The 5,149-nt window shown below is 42.5% G+C and overlaps 1 protein-coding gene across 8 annotated transcripts in view; it reads left to right on the top strand.

Annotated features, from left to right (window-relative positions):
- PRKCQ (protein kinase C theta) overlaps positions 1–5,149 on the top strand; it is a 158,940-nt gene that overhangs the window by 60,069 nt on the left and 93,722 nt on the right. For 2 of the 8 annotated variants that reach the window (XM_060397179.1, XM_060397181.1), the window contains exon 3: positions 898–965. The exons of 5 other annotated variants lie outside the window; for them this stretch is intronic. The gene's annotated coding sequence lies outside the window, so the exon portion shown is untranslated. Of the gene's footprint in view, positions 1–897; positions 966–4,951; positions 5,117–5,149 lie in introns of those variants that run through there. One more of the 8 variants, XM_012188162.5, reaches the window with a different exon arrangement.

Raw genomic sequence — 5,149 nt, 5'->3', positions numbered from 1 at the left:
GTAAGCTGCTACATTGGGTCTAACGAGGGATGATGCAGAATGGAGGTCCCAGGGAAGGAGGGAGAGGAGGAGGGCAAGGAGAAGAGAAGGTTGGTTGTGGCGGATGAGAGAAAGGGGGATGTCTAGGCAGGGTGCTAGGCCAGGAGTCCTGGCACCAATAACTGGGCAGATTCCAAAGGCAAGACAGTGAGTTCCCTGCGGACCTGGCAGGTCAAGGGTCTCCGGGAGCTGTCCAGGGGAGTCCTCAGACGAATGGTCTGCAGTGTCTTGCCCTGGGCTACCAGGACAGCCTGGGCTGGCCAGTCACTTTTTTAAAAATGTAATTTTATCATTTAGTTTTGGCTGCTCTGGGTCTCCATTGCTGTGCGTGGGCTTTCTCTAGTTGTGGCGCACAGGCTTCTCGTTGAGGTGGCCTCTCCTATTGCAGAGCATGGGCGCCAGGTCATGCAGGCTCGGTGGTGCGCAGGCTTAGTTGCCCTGTGGCATGTGGAATCTTCCCAGACCAGGGATTGAACCCATTTCCCCTGCACTGGCGGGCAGATTCTTAACCACTGGACCCCCAGGGAAGTCACGGCCAGGCACTCTCATGCACACACTCTTTGTTGGAAAAGGCAAGGTCACTGTGACTGTCAGTAAAGAGATTATGGAATGCACACTCCGTAGAGAGACTGGGAGAGGCCAGTCCTGATGGCTGAGATTCCAGTGCCTGTGTTTCTGTACAAGAGTCATTCTCCTTGGAACCCCCCTTCTCCCTTACCATCCGCTCTGAGCACAAGTCACCCCACAAAAATCTTTCGTGTTAATTTCATCCTCATGTGCTTATTACATATCTTCTTGGCTCTTGAGATTTGCATATATACATATACATACGTGCCTGTGTGTGTGTGTGTTCAACAGGACTGTGGAAATTTATGCTCACAACAGATAAGAGAGCATTTGATGCATGTTGTCCTTGCCAGTGTTAGGTAAGAGCACTTCAAAAAATATTTGCTAATTGCCCAGGTAAAGTAATGTTATTGTTTTATTTTATATTTTAAGTATTTTAGTTATTTTATTATTATAGTTTGAATTGAATATTAATATACCTCAAAGAAAATGCATTGTTAAATGCTAATGTTACTTTTTTTCAGCTATTTGCACCAAAATGCAAAATTTCAGGAGCGTTTAAATGTTACAGAGTGAAAGATGTTCTGTTTTTTTTTTTTTAAGACTCTGACCACCTTTAGTAAATTGAGGCTATTCTTGGTTACTTCAGATTTTAATTCAGTATTTTATTATATGGATTCTCCATTTCCTAATATATATTCTTTATATAACCCCTGAATTTATAATCTATGCCTTGAAATGCTAGTCACATATATCTTTATTTTGCTTCTTAAGTTACCATGTGGAAAAATTGACATTTATTTTGGGTGAATCATTCTGTGTATTTATGTCTAGATGTCTGTGACTGCCACCACAACTGGGCTATAAAACAGTTAGACCGCCCCCCCCAACCCGCTCATGCCATTCCTTTATAATCACATCCTGTCTGCAAACTGCTGATGTTTTTTCCCATGTAGCTTATCTTTTCAAGAATGTCACGTAAATGCAATTATATAGTATCTTGCTTTGTTTTTGCATTTCTTGAATTGCTCACAAGGCTGGAAATTTTCCTACAAACTAGTTACAACTATGTTTTTTTGTATTTTATATATTTGTGACATTGTCACTTATTTAGTTGGGTCATGGGTAGTGGTTTGGGGTATTTTTTCCTACACATTTGTGTATACTTACTATATAAGAATGATGATCACTTATTGTCTGTTACATTTACTATAGATATTTTCCCCTTTTGTTATTTTCTTTAAATAGTAATCTCTTACAAATAGTAATATCATTTGATCTAGTAATATTGGAGTTCTCTAGTGACCTAGTCTGATGCAGTCTTCCTAAATTTAAAAAAAAAATTGTAAAAGGTGCTTACCAGCTAATTTCTATTATGGAATAACTGGACACAATCTCTGTATGTAACTATAAGACTTTAATAAAGCAGATAATGGAGCTGTCCCTCAACGGGATATCATGCAAGAATTAAAAGGATGCTTAGGAAGATGGCATAGTAACTTGGACAATCTTCATGATAAAATGTTAAATTAAAAGTCAGATATAATCTCATACACGGAATATAAAGTAAAAACACAAAACCAATTAATTAAAATAGACTGGAGAAAATCCATCAAAATATTGAATGCAATTTGCCTCAGGTAAGGAGAGTTTTACTAACTTTACGTATTTTCTTCATTTCATGATAATCGCCTATTACTGGTTTTTAATCAACTTTTATTGGGGTATAGTTGCTTTATAGTACTGTGTTAGTTTCTACTGTACAGCAAAATGAAGCAGCTATGTGTATACATGTATCCCCTCCCTTTTGGATTTCCTTTCCATTCAGAGCTCCACAGAGGACTGAGCAGAGTTCAGTAGCTTCTCATCAGTTATCTATTTTATACAGAGTATCAGCAGTCTATGTTAATCACAGTCTCCCAGTTCCTCCCACCCTCCCTTTCCCCTTAGTATCCATACATTAGTTCTCCACGTTTGTGTCTCTATTTCTGCTTTGCAAGTAAGATCATCTATACCATTTTTCTGGAGCTTCCCGATAGATAACTCAGTAGGTAAGGAATCCACCTGCAATGCAGGAGACCCCAGTTTGATTCCTGGGTTGGGAAAATCCGCTGGAGAGGGGATAGGCTGCCCACTTCAGTATTCTTGGGCTTCCCTTGTGACTCAGCTGGCAAAGAATCTGCCTGCAGTGTGGGAGACCTGGGTTTGATGCCTGGGTTGGGAAGATCCCCTGGAGAAGGGAACGGCTACCCACTCCAGCATTCTGGCCTGGAGAATTCCGTGGGGTCACAGAGTCAGACACGGCTGAGCACCTTTCACTTTCACATGCCAGTTTTCTAGATTGCATGTATCTGTGCATTATGTTTGTTTCTGTGACTTCACTCTGGGTGACACCCTCGGTCCCCGTTGATCGTAGCAGCACCATTTACAATAGCCAGGATACGATACAGAAGGAGAGAAGATTCTGAGTAGCTCAGGAGTAAAATGCTACCTTTTGCCTTAAAAAGGCACCCCTGAGCTTGAGGCTCTACTGAACGTGTGAGGTAAAGCGCACACATGCCAGTTCTGCTTTCTAAATGCCAGATGCCGTCCCTGGGACCAGGCCTTTAGAACGAGAGGCATTGGCTTTGCTCCCAGATAGATGGATGCGTTGGGCAGATGGGCAGAATGTCCACGTGTGAGGGGATAGGGCAGGCAGACTGGCGAGGGAGCCTGGATCGCTTGTGGATAGGACATCGGGTGATGTCTACACCAGCCCTGCGGGAGGAGGGGGTTTCACTGCGACTCACTTCCTTGCTGTGATAGAGCCCCTGCAGACCCTACAGCCCTCTGTCTGTTCCCCAGACAGATTTTCCCAGGTGCTCGTTGAGCGCTGTTGCCTAATTCTGAGCCCAGCCTGGAAATAGCAAAGTGACGCATAGCCAGGAAAGGTCAGAGTGCTTGTAACTCAGACATTACGAGTCAGTGATCCCTCGGGGCTCCAGTCCGAATGAATTGCTTACCTTTAGCTTGTTTTGAGGAAATCTCCAAAAAGTCCACATGTGGTAAATAGTCCCATAAATGATGCCAGTTCTTGGCTCGATCCGTGGAAGAATATAAATTTGTCTGAAAGATCTACATGACCCTGGAACCCCGGGGGGAGAGGCGGGTGGGGGGGTCTCAAGTCTTCTCTGGAGAATTCTCATCTCTTAGACAGGCTTCTACCCAGGAGTTCTAAGCTCAGAAGGTAAGGGGGCTCCCTAAAGACAAACCTGGAAGTCATCTCACTGCTGATTCATGGGAATGTGTTTCAGAGGAACATGAGACAAATCGGGATGATTCTGTGACCATCTCTTTTATTTAAACCTGCTGAACTGCAGGAAATTGGGGCTCTCTTAATCTCCATGAAATTAACAGCAGCTGTCAGGGGCCCCTGACATGTCTCCCTGTTGGTTAAAAACAAACAAACAAACAAGAAACCTAAAGGCCAGCAGCATTCCAGAGGCCCAGAGGACTGGCGATCTTCCGTGGCTCTGCTGGCTTCAGATGACGGCTTCGAGATTCCCAGCTGGGTCATCGATCATGGCATCTGGGAGCCTGTTACTTTGAGTAGTTTTGTTCTTTTCCACAAAGATAAGAAAGATGGCCAATGCTTTCTTCTTGATACTGGGTTGGTCAAAAAGTTCCTATAACCTCTTACAGAAAAACCCAAATGAACATTTTGGCCAATGCACATTCCCTTTGGCTTCCTTAAGAATGTTCTGGAAAATTCATGAGGTGAAATCTGTTCAAGAGACAGGAAGCAAGAATGTAATTTTATCACTAAGTATTGATACCGGGTAATAGTTTCAGATTCATGGAGCATCATGAAAAAGTAGGTAAAAAAGGGAGCTTTAGTAGAAGTAAATGGTCAAACAAAGGAAAGAACCGTAGATGAAAAATCAGACTAGAATCCCTGATTCTGTAGCCAACACTAAGATGATTTTCACTAACATCTCCCGGAAAGTGTAATTATTAGATCTGTGACTTTTACAAAGTCCTTTGTTTCTCTTTCCACAATGAAGTTGCTATTTCACGGTGGTCAGTGATTTAGGGTTTTTAAGTGGTTCAAACTGTTCAAAAGCTCTTTAAATACATACACACACACGCAGACACAGATATATATATATATATATATATATATATATCTGTGTGTGTGTCTAAAGTAAACAGATCAGCTGCTAAATAAACGCCCAGAGCCCATTCCATCACACACACAAATAGCCCATGTAAGAATTTCACAGTGTCATATTTAACTGCTGAGACTAAAATAGACTCACTGTTTATAAACTCATTTTCTTATTACTGTGTTGTTTCCTGGGTACCTACTTGGCTAGTAGAAGAAATGAAGTGTTGGAATGCTTTTGTGTCTCTCTGCAACTATTAAATATAACTCCATTCAATTGGGAGTGGGACTCAGGTCTAACTGACAAGGTTAAATAACCTTAGTCCAGGACACCGCTTTCTCTGGCACATCAGCCTGCGGTTTGGGGTGAGCCCAATAATGCACCGTGCAGAAGGGGAA

This window comes from Ovis aries, chromosome 13 (assembly GCF_016772045.2).
Source record: "Ovis aries strain OAR_USU_Benz2616 breed Rambouillet chromosome 13, ARS-UI_Ramb_v3.0, whole genome shotgun sequence".
NCBI lineage: Eukaryota > Metazoa > Chordata > Mammalia > Artiodactyla > Bovidae > Ovis > Ovis aries.
This window is presented reverse-complemented; position numbering and strand designations above follow the sequence as displayed.